Source organism: Micromys minutus (assembly GCF_963924665.1).
Source record: "Micromys minutus genome assembly, chromosome: 27".
NCBI lineage: Eukaryota > Metazoa > Chordata > Mammalia > Rodentia > Muridae > Micromys > Micromys minutus.
The window spans coordinates 11004380-11020776 of record NC_137962.1 but is presented as its reverse complement, the minus strand read 5'-3'; the positions used below and the strand labels follow the sequence as shown (position 1 = coordinate 11020776).

Here is a 16397-nt window from a genome sequence, read left to right as displayed (position 1 = left end):
GTTTATATGTTATAATTCCCAATATGAGCTTTCCTCTGTCACAAGTGTGTGCAGCATGTAAAGACGAGGAGACTGGTCCTCAAGTCCAGGTGACAAATGGTCCTCTGATAACTGAATTGGGCACAGACAGGTCTTATTTAGTTGATGCAAACTGCCAAAATGCAAAAGTATGTGTATACAGAAAAAGTAATAATATGGCCCATAAGCTGTTAAATGTCACAGAGGGAAAAATGAATATCTTCAAAGAAAGCATAGTGCCTAAACGTTGATTAATAGCCTTATAGTTGCTCCATGCAGGAGACTCTGTCATCCCATTCTACTACTAGGAAGTTTGAGGCTTCTCCCAGGCCCTCAGGAAAGAATGAGGCCAGTATTCATATCCAGGCATCGAAACTCCAGAGTCCTTCTCTGGAAGCATGATGCCACTGTAAGTATGACACAAGAAAGCTTCACGTTCCAAGGAGACCATCACCTGTGGGTCAGAATCTGGCTGTGTCCAGTTGTCTATCTCTGTGTTAGAATAGTGAGCTGTGTGAAATCCAGTAGGAACAAATCTACCCCAGCCTGATTTTAGAGACTAGGGAAGGGGGGTCACAAGGAAATGGGACTTACTGGCAATGCCACTGACAGAGATATGAATAATTATTCCAGGAGGGATGGGAGGTTCCTTTAAAACACTTCATTGTGATCAGCAGGAGCAAGGAATGATGGGAAGGCTGGAAGTATGAACAGTCACTCTGGATGGAGTCTAAGCCCACACTGCCAAAACGGGGAGGAGGATTCAGATGAGGATGCAAGTCTGTCTTACCACAGACCACGTGCTCCACTGAACTCTTCTCTTTCTGCTAAACATTGTGCAAGAAGGTTCTCTTTTGTCATTCTAGGCGCAGAGGATCCAATCATCCGAGTAGAGGACAATGAATGGTAAAGACAATACAAGGCTCTGATGTCCCCATATTTCTACTACCCTCTAGGGATGTCCAGGCTACCTCACTGTCTATCTTCCTGCCAATGATAGAACATACACAATCCCCAGCCCCTTGATTCTGGGGCAGTCAATTAGCGTGCTTTGGCCAGTGTGTTAGGAATATACTGGGGATTTCCATTTGCTTCCTTTTTCTGTCTATCTTCCCTAAAAGAAGGACAAACCAAGTCCAACTCACCCTCCCCACAAGCAGGAAGGCAGAAGCCACATGGAGTAGAGTTACCACAGCTAAAATGTCCCAGCCAAGAAAAGCTATAACAGAGTTCCCATTCAACCTGTACTAGAGAGCAAGCTTGGCTAATCCCAACTCAGACCAGCTGACTTACAGCCAACCTGGCAGAGCTGTGATAAGCAGACAATTGTTGAAAGACAAGTATTGGCAGTTTATATGCAGTACATCGAATTTTCTGTCTTTTGTCCAGAGAACTTCTAGAACATGTCCAGTTAAATAAATTAACATTCCTATCTTGGTCATTTCTAAGTTTTGAACTGACCAACACAACTCCTTCACTAAAACTGTTAAGCTATACATTGCATGACCATCTAAATAATTTTAAATTATCATTACATATTGATATTTTGTGTGTGGGGGGGGGTACATGGGCACTCTGTGTGGAGGGCAGAGAGCAACTTTCAGGAATCAGCTCCCACTTTTAACCATGTGGGGTCCCAGGGATCGAACTCAGATCATTAGCCTTGGCAGCAAGCATCTTCACCTGCTGAACCATCTTGCTGGTTAATAACCAAGTTTTAAAACAAGAAGTTTTTATTTTTAATTTTCCACATGCCCTACATTTGGATGAAAGCCAAATCTTTCATGCTTGAAAGCTTTTATGAGGTCAGTGCATTTCCTGTGTTTGGTTTGGGCATGTCTGTGTTACAGACCGTCACCCTTCATACAGGATTAGTTTGATGGGATTACATAGTGGGATAGTGGTATTTGCTTTTCTTTATGGTGCAATTCTAAGAACAGTTAAGGATTGTCTTAGACTTTGGTATACAATAATTCTTTTTGATATATTGGCAACATTTCCATATAAAATAAAGTGACAAATTTTACTTCAACTTAAGAAATCCAGAACAAGTGTCTGAATAAAAGGGAAAAAGATAAATTATAAAAGATGAGAGGTGCACTGTACTTTGTCCAATTTAAAATTTCTCCCCATATACAGGCTGATATATATATACATATATATATGTATATATATATATATATATTATTCATACTTGTGTGTGTGTGTGTGTGTGTGTGTGTGTGTGTGTACAATATGAGTGCTTTTAACAGAACCTTAAAAAGGCAACATGCAAAAGGAATGTTCAGAAATTCAAACTTCAGAAATGTTGCTATAAGCTATGAAACCTTTGACTAAGACATGGCCTCATTTTCTCACTAGTAGAAAGCATTAAAAAAATCTCTGCATGGGCATGCATTTCATGCAGACTCGTTTGTCATTTGTGGTGGAGGCAGGAAGTCAGTGAGCATGAATCCTTACCCCATTCAGCATGGCACCCTGAACGACTTATTTATTTGGAGTCAGGGTCTCACCCTATTTTGGCATGGGATGAGGTAGAGCAGAGCAGTCACTATTTGGTGACCAGGAAGGAAATACACACAAGATGCCCATATTAGCTGGATTCCTCCTCCTCTAAGATTCCAGGCTTCCAACCCATTAGATGGTACCAGTCATATTCAGGGAAGGTAATCCCTCTCTTGTTCTACTTGAATATCCATAGGTAACATACAGCATGTTTAACTTCTCTCCTAGTTGATTCATTTTTTAAAATATTTTATATGTATGGGTGATACACATACACACACATGTATATATATATATGCATATATATATATATGTGTGTGTGTGTATATATATATATATACACACACACACACACATTAGTCCTGAAGTTACAGATACTTGTGAGGTACAAAGTTTTTCAAATAGAGCTGGATGTTCTGCCAATGCTTTTTTTTTTTAAATAAAAGATTTATTTGTTTTATGTAAGTACACTATTATTGCTTTAAGACACACCAGAAGAGAACATCTGATCCCATTACAGATGGTTGTGAGCCACCATGTAGTTGCTGGAAATTGAACTCAGGACTTCTGAAAGAGCAGTCAGTGCTCTTAACCACTGAGCCATCTCTCCAGCCCCAGCCAATGCTTTTAACTGCTGAGTCACCTTTTCCAAGGTGCTTACTGGTCTAATCAACTAATATTCAAGTTTCACCAGCACAGGAGTTAAAAGGAAGCTCCTGCAGACTTTTGGCAAAGGCTATGGATGTGCAGTTTTACTGAACACAGCCACGATCTAGTCACTCACAGGTCACCTTTGGTTGCTTCTAAATGGACGCCTGGAGGACTTTCAGCGGGTATCCTGTAGCCTGCAAGTTGGAAAATGTTATACTATCTGGCTTTTCACAGAAAAGGAGATGGATAAACTTTGGGATCATGAGATAGATTTAATTTTTAGCCATAAAGTTAGCTCATGTTCTTTTTTTAAAAAAATACTACAAATGTAATTTAATACAAGCAAATTTTAAATCAAGCCCCATTATGAAAGTTAAATTCGAAGTCTAAATCTCTTTCCCAGGTTCAGTGCTATGCAAGGATCCTAATTCTGAATTCTTAGGATTACATCAGCTTTCTAACAAAAAAGCAATGTTGAATTCTGATTGGCTTTCTAACATGTTCCCTTTGATCTCAGTCTTTGATTAGATCACACACAGAAAGGTCACTTTTACAAAGGGGACATTCCTCTTAAGACTTTTAAATAATTACAGTTGCTGATTTTAGTTCTCGGACATCTGAAGGAGCAGTTCAACCTCCCTTCAAATACATTTGGAGATATTTTTGGTGTGTGTGTGTGTGTGTGTGTGTGTGTGTGTGTTTTAGTCTTAACTTCAGGCACTGTAATTATTCACAATATTACAATGATTCTGTCTACCCACGACAATTATGATCTTAAAATAATACCTTCTAAGATACTGATTCTATATATTACAACTAATTATTTTTTCCTTCAAGATAAATGGTTGGGAGAGGATTTCAAAGCCTGATGGCACTTCTGCTTTGAGTGGTGTTAATATGCAATTTTGTCATGATTATTATAGAAACTTCTGAACTAGGAAGACATAGACACTGGTAGCTGTTCATTTCTTCAACTCTATTCCAATTCCAGTTTATTGACTTTAGTACGGAGTATCTTTTCTTTATAAAAACAAGTGTACCTAAGGCTAATTTTTAAAAACATAATTTCTGCTCTAAACTTAATAACACAGTCAAAGGGAAGTGCCTTCAATTTCAGGTTCACTAGGACTGTGAAAGTTAGAGTAGACTCACCTATTTTAAGAACTTTTGGTTGTTTTTGTTTCATGTCTTTAGAAGATACACCTTCCATTTTAACAAGGAGATCAACAAAGGCTCAAACTCTAGACCTAATAAACCATCAGGTCCCCCTGTGCAATGTGAATAAGGCAAGCTGTATTTTCTTTGCCCCCATACATTCGCTCAATGTCTTTGAGATAGTGGTTCTTCAATTCCATCCTTTTCAGCTTGAAGGCATCTGTTACCAAACCAGTTTCAGGGTCCATGGCTCTGGGCTTAATCAAAATTTGATTGGAATTTCAAATCTCTCTACTTTCATGACATTTGCAGCTTCTCCAATATCTTTTAGTATTTCAGCTTCCATGGCAGGGTTATTGCAAATATCAGCCTGCAATCCTTCTATCCCCCCTCTGCTGTGCGAAAACTGTCCGGGAACCACAGAACTGATCACAGAGGACTGGTCACTTTTGGCCAAAGCACAGATGTTGTCAATCGTGGACAGTTCTCCAGTGCAGCTTCTACTTTGAGAGATACATATTCTCCTGCTTGTAACTCCACCAGATATTTCTTACGACCTGTGAGCATCCATCAGGATGGAATTCTCCAATATCACCAGTGCATAACCACCTTTGTCCATTTTCATCCACAGAATAATCTGTTGTTTTCTCTTCACTTTTACAATATCCCATGGAGATATCCTGGCCTCCAATCACAACTTCACCTCTTGGGTTTGGCTTATCATGAACTGTATAACCACCTTCCTGCCAGTCTTTCAGTTTAATTTCACAGCAAATAGGAGGAGCTCCAACTCTTGCAGTAGTGCAGTCAGTAACTTCAGATACTGTTCCAGCCCCACATCATCTGTCAGCCCATAGCCCTGACTGATGGGGCAGCAGAAGCAGACATTCATGAATCGTTGTCTGAGGAGACAGTGGGGCACCACCAGCTGGCATCCTGTGGACATTTCCTCCCAGCAGAGCCTTCAGCTTTTTAAACAGTATCAGATTACAAAGAGATGCATCATATCCTGTGTTGATTTGCCCCTAATTTGTGATCACACCCCCATTTTTAAATAGAGTTTTCTGAATACAATTCACCTCTTGAACCTTGTTCATAACATTCTTGTAAATTCTATCTGTGATTTCCGGAACAGCAGCCCTAAGTGTGGGTTTCTGTACAGTATAGTCACTCTTGCTTCCCTTCTTGATTTTGCTGAACTGGTCAGACAGTGTGAGTGGTGAAGAATATTAATTCCTACAGCTGTAGGTAAAGCGAGATATCTCTGCTGTCAGTTCCAGCACAGCTCATGTTCTTAAAACAACGATTAGAAGTATTCCTTTATTATTATTTTATTGGATATTCTCTGTATTTACATACAGAGTGTTATCCCCTCCCCCCTCAACCTGCCTCCACCTCCACTTGCTTCCATGAAGGTGCTCCCTCTCCCAATCAACCTCTTCACCTCAGTGCCTTGGCATTCTCCTACACTGGGAAAATGAGCTTTCACTGGACGAAAGGCCTCTTCTCCCACTGATGCCAGACAATGCTGTCCTCTGCTACATATGCACCTGGAACCATGGGTCTCTGCATGTGTGCTTAATGGTTGGTGTTTCAATCCATGGGAATTCTAGAGGGTTTGGTTGGTTGATAATGTTGTTCTTTCCATGAGGTTGAATGCCCTTTCAGCTCCTTCAGTTCTTTCTCTAGCTCTTTCATTGGGGTACCTATGTTCAGTCCGATGGTTAGATGCAAGCATCCCCAACTGCATCTATATGACTCTGGTAGAGCATCTGAGAAGGCACCCATATCTGGTTCCTGCCAGTAAGCACTTCTTGGCATTAGCAGTAGTGCTTGGGTTTGGTGGATGTATATGGGGTGGATCCCCAAGTGAGGCAGTCTCTAAATGATCTTTTCTTCAATTCCTGCTCTTCTATTTGACCTTGTATTTCCTACACTCCTGGACATATACCAAAAGTTGCTCTAACATATAACAAGGATCCATGCTCCACCATGTTCCTAGCAGCCTTATTTATAATAGCCAGCAGCTGGAAAGAACGCAGATGTCCTTAAACAGAGGAATGGATACAGAAATTATGTTACATATACACAATGGAGTACAACTCAGCTACTAGAAACAATGACTTTATGAAATTCCTAGGCAAATAGATGGAACTAGAGAATATCATCCTGACTGAGGTAACCCAGTCACAAAAGAACTCACATGGTATGCATTCACTGACAAGCAGATACTAGCCCCCCAAAGCTCTGAATACCCAAGAAACAATCCATAGACCTTACGAAGCTCAAAACGAAGGAAGGCCAGAATGTGGAGTACTCTTTTAAAGGTGTTTTTTATTTGTTTGTTTGTTTTGTTTTTAGTTTTTGGAAATTCAAGGTTTATATTTCAGGAGAGGAGCAAAGTTCTGACACAGAGGAGAGGTGAAAAGGGTAGCAGGGCCCTTAGCCCCACCTCTCGCAGAGCCCCTCTGCCTTCTTATCCTCAGGCACAGAAGCTTTCTTCAGGCTGTCTTCGTTTCCATTGGGTAAGTTCTTTTGATTTCCTCTTGCCACCTTGTTGTCTGTGATTATACATACCCAAACCTATGGGATGCAATGAAAGCAGCACTAAGAGGAAAACTCATAGCTCTGAGTGCTTCCAAAAAGAAACTGGAGAGAGCATACACTAGCAACTTGACAGCACAGTTGAAAGCTCTAGAACAAAAGGAAGCAGATACACCCAAGAGGAGTAGACGGCAAGAAATAATCAAACTTAGGGCAAAAATAGACCAAATAGAAACAAAAAGAACCAGTCAAAGAATCAACAAAACCAAGAGCTGGTTCTTTGAGAAAATTAACAAGATTGATAAACCCTTAGCCAGACTAACTAGAGGGCAAAGAGTGAGTATCCAAATTAACAAAATCAGAAATTAAAGTGGAGACATAACAACTGAAACTGAGGAAATTCAAGAAATCATCAGATCCTACTACAAAAGCCTATACTCAACAAAGCTGGAAAATCTGGAGGAAATGGATGAATTCCTAGACAGACACCAGATACTAAAGTTAAACCAGGACCAGGTAAACCATCTAAATAATCCCATAACACCTAAAGAAATAGAAGCAGTCATCAAAAGCCACCCAACCAAAAAAAGAAGCCCAGGTCCAGATGGGTTCAGTGCAGAATTCTATCAGACATTTATTGATGACCTAATACCAATACTCTCCAAACTATTCCACAAAATAGAGTCAGATGAAACACTACCTAACTCATTTTTGAGGCTACAATAACCCTCATTCCTAAACCACACAAAGAGCCTACAAGGAAAGAGAACTTCAGACTAATCTCACTTATGAACATTGATGCAAAAATACTCAACAAAATCCTTGCAAACCGAATCCAAGAACATATCAAAATGATCATTCACCATGATCAAGTAGGCTTCATCCCTGGAATGCAGGGATGGTTTAATATAAAGTAGTTACCATGACAAGAGCGCTTGCAGTCAACCCATATATACTGGTGTGGTCACAGTAGTTACTATAATAGGACGATATTTACATATTTGTTGCTTTGATAACTGCCTGCTCCAGCGACTACCTTGTATTCTGGCACTAGGTAGCTGGTTGGATATTAGCAGGAGAGTCAGTGAGGATGAACCCTGTCTCAGCGAGGGTTTTACTGCTGTGAACAGACACCATGGCCAGGGCAACTCTTATACAAAAAGCATTTACTTGGGGCTGGCTGTATCATCAAGATGGGAGCATGGTAGTATCCAGGTAAGTATGGTGCAGGAGGTGAGAATTCTCCATCTTGTTCCAAAGGCAAACAGTAGAACACTGGCTTCCAGGCAGCTACGATCAAGGTCTTAAAGCCCACGCCCACAGTGACATGCCTACTACTACAAGTCCACACATCCTAATGGTGCCACTCCCTGGGTCAAGCATAAAGAAACCATTACGTTCCATTCCCTGACGCCATAGACTTCAAGCATATGAGTCTATGGGGGTCAAACCTAAACACAGGATAATGCAAAATATGTTTGATCAAACTTCAAAAGTCCCCAAAGTCAACAGCAGTCTCAGCAATATTAAAAGTCCAAAATTTAAAGTCTCTTCTGAGATTCAAGCAGTCTGTTAACGTAATCATGAATAAAGTAATGTGTGTGTGTGTGTGTGTGTGTGTGTGTGTGTGTGTACTTGACCGAAGCAAGACAGAAAATCAGCTGGGCAAACTTCAAACTTAGTGTCTCCATGTCGGATGTCAATGTGCACTTCAGCTCTCCAACTCCCTTTTCATCTTTATTGACAGCAACAAACTTCTTTCTCCTGGGCTGCTTCCAGTCCCTGTTAGCAGTTTTCCTTAGCAGAGATAGCCCATGGCACTGTTATCAAATTTCTTGAGGTCTCCAAGGCACCTTCAATGTTACAGCTTCTTGTTTCAATGTTTGGGATCCACACATGATCTTCTGGACTATTGCAAAGGGTTTGTGTCACATTTCTATCTCTGCACTCTAAGCTTGGGTTGATCCACTCCACTGCTGCTGCTGTTCTTGGTGATCATCTCATGGTACTAACATCTTCAATACACTACTGGGATTTTCTGTAGCAACTATGCTTCACCAATAGCCTTTCTCATAGGCTCTCATCTTGGTGTTAAGCCTCAACTCATTTGCATGACACCCTTGATCCTGGGCTGTCAACTTCAACTGAGGCTTTACCTTCATCAATGGCCTTCCACTGCCTCTGGGCCTCTCCCAGTGCCAAGCCTCAGCTGCTCTTCATGACCTCTTCATACCTTCAAAACTAGCACCTCTGGGTGGCTCTTACACATTACCAATTACAGTTGCAGCATGAGGTACACCTTAGATATTTCTGGGAACACAGCTTCTTTGTGCTCTCAGAAAACACTTCCCAGAAGATTTCACTTCAGTGATGCTGGTGTCTTATAAATCACCACCATTGTCTTAGCTCCAGGTCACCAGCATCAATTGTGCCCATGGCTCCTTCTATTCTGGACTCTGAAACCAAAGACTTATGACCAAAGCTGCCCCATTCTTCTGCTTGCTGTGGTGGGAACATGGTCCTCTTTATTATCTTACCAGCTTTCTGTTTTCCAACTCCCTCGCTGCCTAAGTTTGGCTGTCGTGGAACTTATTCTGTAGATTGAGCTGAACCAAGGAATCTGTTTGGCTCCGTCTCCTGGGATTAAAGGCATGTACCACCACTCCTGGACCTAAACTTAACTGGGTGGGATCTTGCCCCAAAGTCCCAACACCTTAATCTGTTATCTCCTAGAATATAGGATGCAGCTCCATTCTACTTCCTGGTGCTCCTTTAATACTTGAACCACATATTTTGTATTTTTTCCTTTCTAAGCTTGCTATACATGTGCAAAACACTCTTCATGATACTTAACAAGAGAGCAAAGTCTCTGCTGGGCTTTGTTGAGACTTCCTTTGTCAATGAAATTAATATAAATCTCTTCACTTATGCCTCAGGTAGACTCTTCAGACAAGGGCAAAAAAAGCGCTATATTCTTCATCAAAATACTACAAAAACAGTCTCTAGGACATGTGCTGAAGTTCTTCTCCACTGAAAACTCTCAAGCCAGGTTTGCATGGCTCAAATCACTCTCAGCAACAAAGTCTCCCATATTCCTACTAGGATGGACCATTATGCCCCAGTTAAAGCCTTCCACTGCTTTCCAAATTTAACGTCCCCAAATCCACATTCTTCCAAACAAAAGCATAGTCAGGCCCATCACAGCAATAACCCACTCTTGGTATCAACTTCTGTCTTAGGGTTTTACTTCTGTAAACAGATGCCATGACCAAGGCAACTCTTATAAGGACATTTAATTGGGGCTGGCTTACAGGTTCAGAGGTTCAGTCCAGTATCAAGGCTAAAGCAAGATAGCATCTAGGAAGGTCTGGTGTAGAAGCTGAGTTTTATTTCTTTTTCCAAAGGCAAACAATAGAACTATGGCTTCCAAGCAGCTAATATCAGGGTCTTAAAGGCCACACCCACAGTGATATACCTACTACAACAAGGCTACACTTTCTAATAGTGCCACTCTCTGGTCCAAGGATATATAAACCATCACAAACCCCTTCATCACAATCAGTAGCTTGTGGTACCAGAAACTGAATCTACAGGACTTTGATGAGTAGTCAGAAGAGTGGGCTCTGGGTCTTTCCTATTCTGGTCCTGGGTAGAGAAATAACTTTCTAAACCACCCCCAAAGATGGTGAAATCACTATCTAGCCAGAGGCTTTCTTGAAAACCAGACAAAACAGAGACATACCATTGTCCTCTCTCTTAGAGTCGATCGAAATGGGTCTGTCTGTGAAGAAAAACACTTCCCAGGAAGTAGTGTATTTTTTAAAAATCAAGATATAATACATAAGCTGATGAAAAATATAACTCAACACAAGGACCCATTTGGCCACTGTCTGTCCTCACTTAAGAGTGTGCCCTGCGTAGTGTTCTCTCTTGCATTGTCTACCCTTATTTCTTGAGGTTGCCACATTTTACTCTGTAATAAATTCTTTCCATATTCTACACTATACTCTCTGTGTCTTAATTCTTTCAATGGAGATGACAAATACCAGAGCATCCAGATGAGGCCCCCGGTAACACTGATAGCCCCTTGATAGCCAAGCCATTGGCAGAGGGCCTGCAGGATGCTAAAATTAGAGTGACCTTTAAACCAAGAGTGTATCCTTCCGATTAGTCAGCATCTGTGCTGCTGTGCCTAGTAACAAGAGGCACCTTGCACTATCAGCCTCTCGGTGTCCTTTTTGGGTTCTTTTGCCTGGATGTAATAATCTTATCAACTTGACTGTATTTAGAATCACCAGGAGATGCAATCTGGGTATGCCTGTGAGGGCATTTTCAGAGAGATTCACAATTGTGAATATGAATGGCAGCATGCCATGAGCTCAAGATACAGCCTGAATAAATGCAAAACAGAGGAAAGCTATGGTGACATTCCTGTCTCTGCTTCTTGCCTCCTGAGATTTGTGGTGACACCTCTAGCTGCACACTCCTAAAGCCACCTGCCACCACATCTTTTCTACCATGATTGGCTTATCTGTGCTCAGCCTGGGAGCCAAAGTAAACCAATCCTTCCTAAGTTGCTTTTGTTGTGTGTTCTGGAGCAGTACTGAGGAAAGTGACTAACATTCTTGGTTTAGAGCTTGCTCCATCTTGCTGCCTCTCAAGACATTAGCAGGATAGCTGCCATCACTTCCTAGAGGTAGGCTGGCCGCTGAAGCCAGTGAACAAGTTGTTATTTCACTCACTTTCCTAAGCCCGTGAACGGTGGCATGACATTAATGTATGTCAACTTGTAGAAGATTCTATACCAACCAAGATATACTAGAAGCAATTCCATGACTCCCAGGAAGGGAAGAGAAGAATGCCAAGTAACAAATGGCTGAAGCCCTTAAGTCAATTGGGCATCTGGATGGTAGGGTGAAAAGACACAGCAGTTACTTCTTTTATGTCAGTTTTTAAACAGTTGGTGGTGAATGAGATTTTCATGGACACTTCTCTCTCAAGGTTCTTCACAAACATTCTTTCAGCTGTTACAGCATTTGCCTCTGAGCTTAATCCAGTAAGACCTGAATGCATAGGTGCTTCTGATAAGAGGCTTTGGCTGTCTACTTCTGTTCCAGGTTCAAATATGCTTTTGTTCCTTATGTGTAGAGCAGAGGAGATAGTTCATTCCAAAGTATATGCCCAAAGCATAGCCCCATGACCCATGGTTCTCCCTGTGTAATTCTGGACAGCCAAGACTTCTATATAGATAGGCCTCATCTCAAAAGGAGGCTTGGGAAAGTGACTAGGGATCTGGGAAGACTCAGTATCTGAGCATTTGTTCCCTAGTCTCCTTAGTTAAGTGTAAGGGCTGCTGGTATGTTTCTTTCCAGGCTTTGTGTCACAGGATATATTTCCTTCCCTGCAGGTCTAGAGAGGGAGAAACCTAGTACTGTACTAGGTCCTTTCTGCTCCCTTAAACACCCAATATATCTTTGCTCAGTCTCTGTATTAACTTCTGCTTAGTTTACTTATTTTAAGGTGCTACCTGCTGCCTCCTGGAGGTTGAACAGCCAAGGACCCATGCCCATAACCAACATGATATGAGGTACATACAAAGTGCTCTTTGCTGGCTGGAGATGGAGTTGAAATGTTGGCCCATGGAATGTTGACCAGTTAATCAGAATCCACATTATTCTACATTCTAACAAGTAACATTTATGACTGTCTTTCAGAGCTTATCTATCAGTTGACTAAGGGCAACATATTAAACATCAGAATGTCTAACTTAGCTAGTAGGTCTCCATTACTCTACAGTTTGAGAGGAAGTCCTACTCTAGAAGTCAAACACCAGACAGTCTGCTGGGTTGGTTTTACTCCAAGGCCTCATTTTAGATTATAGATGGTCACCTCATTTCTTGTAACCTCCCATGGCTTTTTATCATGTCTGTGCCCTAACTCCTTTCTAGAATGACAAATCATTTTGAGTTGGGCTTCATTTTTTATGGGTATAGATCCTGGGGATGACACCAAAGAGCCACTTAAACGGTATCGGCCAAGGCAAGTAGCCTTTGAATGCAATTGGGTGATCCTATGTTTCTGCCTCCTTTGAAGACTGAACAAACCTGAGCCCAGTATTCTTTATTCGGTTTCTGGGTCTTGGGCCAGGGTGTTCTTTCGCCATGGCACCACTGGGTCCCTTGAGTTAGCCTCCAGCTATCTTCCCAATTCTTCAAGACAGTTGTGTCTTTCTTTTTTTGTTCATGCATGGTGAATTGACCTATACTCATCTTTTTAGGCTTGCACTGGATAGTTTTGTGTGTCAAAACTGAGACTAAAATTTTAATGTTTGAATTTGTAAAGACTGCGAGTTTTTAAGTTATTTATGTAGTTAATGTGAGATCCTCATGATGAATAAGAAAGGGGAGGGTTGGGGCTTAATAATGATTTAGCGTTTGTATGTCAAGTGGACAAAGGATCAGCTGCTTTTGTGTGTGACTTGAGTCATCAGAGAGAAAGGAGCCTTAGTTAAGGAAATACCTCCATGAGATCCAGTTGTATGGCATTTTCTCAATTAGTGATTAATGGAAGAAGGCACAGTCCATTGTGGGTGGTGCCATCCCTGGGTTGGTAGGCTAAGCAAGCCATGAAAGAGTAATCCAGTAAGCAGCACCCTTCTCTGGCCTCTGCATCAGCTACTGCCTCCAGGTTCCAGCCTTGCTTGAGTTCCTGTCCTGACTTTCTCTAATGATGGACTATGATCAATCTTGAAGTGTAGGTATAATAGGGCTTTTGTCCACAACTTGCTCTTTGGTCATAGCATTTCATCACATCAATAGAACCCTTAAGACAAGGCTCCATTCTATCTTGAACTCACAGGTTAGTAAAAAAACAAAATAAAACCCAAACATGTGACCTGTATTCCTTGAATGGTTTTGACACATGGTAGGCCTTCCAAATATACTGAAAGAATATATGAACAAGCCAACTCCCCTTTCATAATGAATTGCTCACCACCAAAGTTATTCACTTATCAGGCCAATGGATGTTTTTCTTTCTTACACTAAGTTGATTATCAACTTCTTGAACCTTCTTGAACCACATAGATTCAGATCATCTGGGAAATCTCTAAATGCTCTATGTGGTCTGAATGTTGCCCAAATGAATTAAGAGGAACAGAGCTCTTGACTCTCAGTCTTCTAGAGGACCAGTGCTGCAGCTAGAATGTCCAAAGATTCCTGTACACCTAGAACCTACATGAATGGGCTTCCTATAAACACAGTTAACTAACGAGGGTTTTTAAGAATCACTTGCACCCTGATTTTCCATTCACTCATATAGCCTGGAACATGCTGATATCTGTTAACAACTTGCTAGTTCCCGTTCTTTACTGAAATAGAAACTGAAGGTAGGTAAATAGCTCATGTTCAGAAGTTGCTTTCCTTCTGCCTTTGCAGCAGTAGGCAGGTGTAAGCAGCTCTAGAAGGTACTCTCTGGCATCAGGACAATTTTTTTGTACAAGTATTGTATAGGCCAAGGAAGCTAGGCCTCTTCAGCCCTTGAAATCGGACATTGTTCAAACTATCGTGTAGGCCTTACCACTGGCCAGGTTTATAGCTCTTTGACAGGGCTGATGAGACCACTGGTTCTGAAGACCAGAGAGCTCTGTTACTCCTCTGGTGACTTTCCCCTGTATTTCTCTCCTCTGGCTTTTTACAGCTTCTTGTTCTGCTTTGGTCTCAGTTCTCTACCTTCTTTAACTGAACATCTCGCTGCCTTGGTCACATGACCAGTTCAGCTTTGTCTTTGGCTGCCAATGTAACAGATGGCGTGTCATGTCTGGCTTGCGGTGTCCTCAGCTTGGCCTGCCTACTGCTCAGCTTTTGCTCTTATTATTCTTCCTGTATTCTTACCAGTGTGGCTGTATGACTGACACTGGTAAGGAAATGACCACCTGAGAGATGGCAGCTTTTATTGCAACACCAGGGGAGGCAGCACGGGAGTGTCTCACAGTGGACTGCTCAAAAGAGCTTGGGCAACTTGCTTGTCACAGTCCTTGCCTCTAACGCTAGTCTCAGTAGGCCTTTGAGAAACTGCTCTGGCTCTGGCCAGGTAGAAATGGCTACAGGATAATTGGAGTTCACTGAAGTCTCAGACAGGTAAAAGCTGTACTACATACTATTTCAGCAGCCCTGGCTGAGCCCCACATTCTCAGGAGGCAGGTCAATCTTCCTGTAGCTTCCTCAAGAGATTACTGAAGATGCAAGGTGGCCAGTGTGGGCCATGGGTAGACGTGGCTAGCCATATGACTGACAGTCCTTTTGTTTAAGGCAGCTAGGGCCGCACAGGGAAGGCAAACAAATACCAATCAGGTGGTCAGATTGTTCCATCTCTTGTCACTTATGCTATTTACATAAAGATGAATGAACATGAGCAATGCTTAGACTAAGAATTTAAAGAGCTTACCATTCACTCTGACAGTGATTTTTAACAGTGCTTAGCCCCACCAGTGCCCTAGAGAGGTGGATGGGTGATCCATCTCCAAGTGGGTCATTGAAATCTTTCCAGTAGCTGCATGGTTATTTCCTTGTGGGGCTGAACTGTTTATTCAACTTGCTTAGATTCCACACAGCAATTGCTCCCCAATCTGTTTTCTATTGAGACACCCAAAACAGCGCAGATTCCACACTACAAAATAAATGTCTTATAGTGTTGCTTTCTCCCCTTTCCTTATCTACCGGCTTCTCTCTTGAATTAAATCTTACCCATCCCTTTCCTTAGTGTGTTTACTGGGGCCTTGCTAAGGGCCTGGACTCCCTCCAGGCTCTGGGAGGTCTTCTGCTTTCTTCCTTGTTGCTGGGAATCCAGGACCATCTTGCCCCACTTTCCTTTCCATGGCCCACTCACTCCTAAAAAAATTTAACAATCTTAAGTGTTGTTACATTCTCCTAACTAAAACCCAACTGATGAGATCAACTTAAAACCTTATAAATCAGAATGTCTTAAACATATATATACAGTCAAAAGATCCTATTTTAATCATGTCTAATGTAACTACTCCCACATACTTTGGTTATTTCCTGTGTGCATATCTAAGTCTATGGGAAGCATAGATCCTTTTTTTAATTTCTGAAAAAAACCTCATTTTTTGTCCTTTTCCAGAAGTGGCTTATGAGATACCAAAGAGGATTATCTTCTTCCCAGGTGAATTAAATCCACAGCCTCTGGCTGATCAATTCCTAAACAGAGTCCTTCAAGGTGATCCTTGCTCTGAACTGTGAATTGAATCCAGGACCTTGTTTTAGTACTAAACTATCGTCCCAGCTACTTTGTCACCCTCCTCCCCTGCTCTTTCAAGACAATGCTTCTGCTACACTTCCTGGGATATCTGCAAATGTTTGGTACAGCCCCTCAGCTCCAATTTAAATTGAAGGTGGTGTTTGTAGATCAGCTCAACTTCTGACCAAGTTCAATCACTATGTTAAAATCCAGGTACAAGTTCTCCCAAGGCTCTCAAGGCAGGGCTTGTGGTTTGTTAGCCAGGG

The 16397-nt window shown here is 41.7% G+C and overlaps 1 pseudogene across 1 annotated transcript; it reads right to left on the bottom strand.

Moving 5' to 3' along the window:
• Positions 1-4421: 4421 nt before the first annotated feature.
• Positions 4422-15726, bottom strand: LOC308438128 (long-chain-fatty-acid--CoA ligase 4-like; annotated as a pseudogene). Its single transcript has 2 exons — positions 15618-15726; positions 4422-5614 (listed from the first exon to the last, which is right to left on the bottom strand). The product of its transcript is annotated as a long-chain-fatty-acid--CoA ligase 4-like (transcript).
• Between the last annotated feature and the right edge of the window lie 671 nt (positions 15727-16397).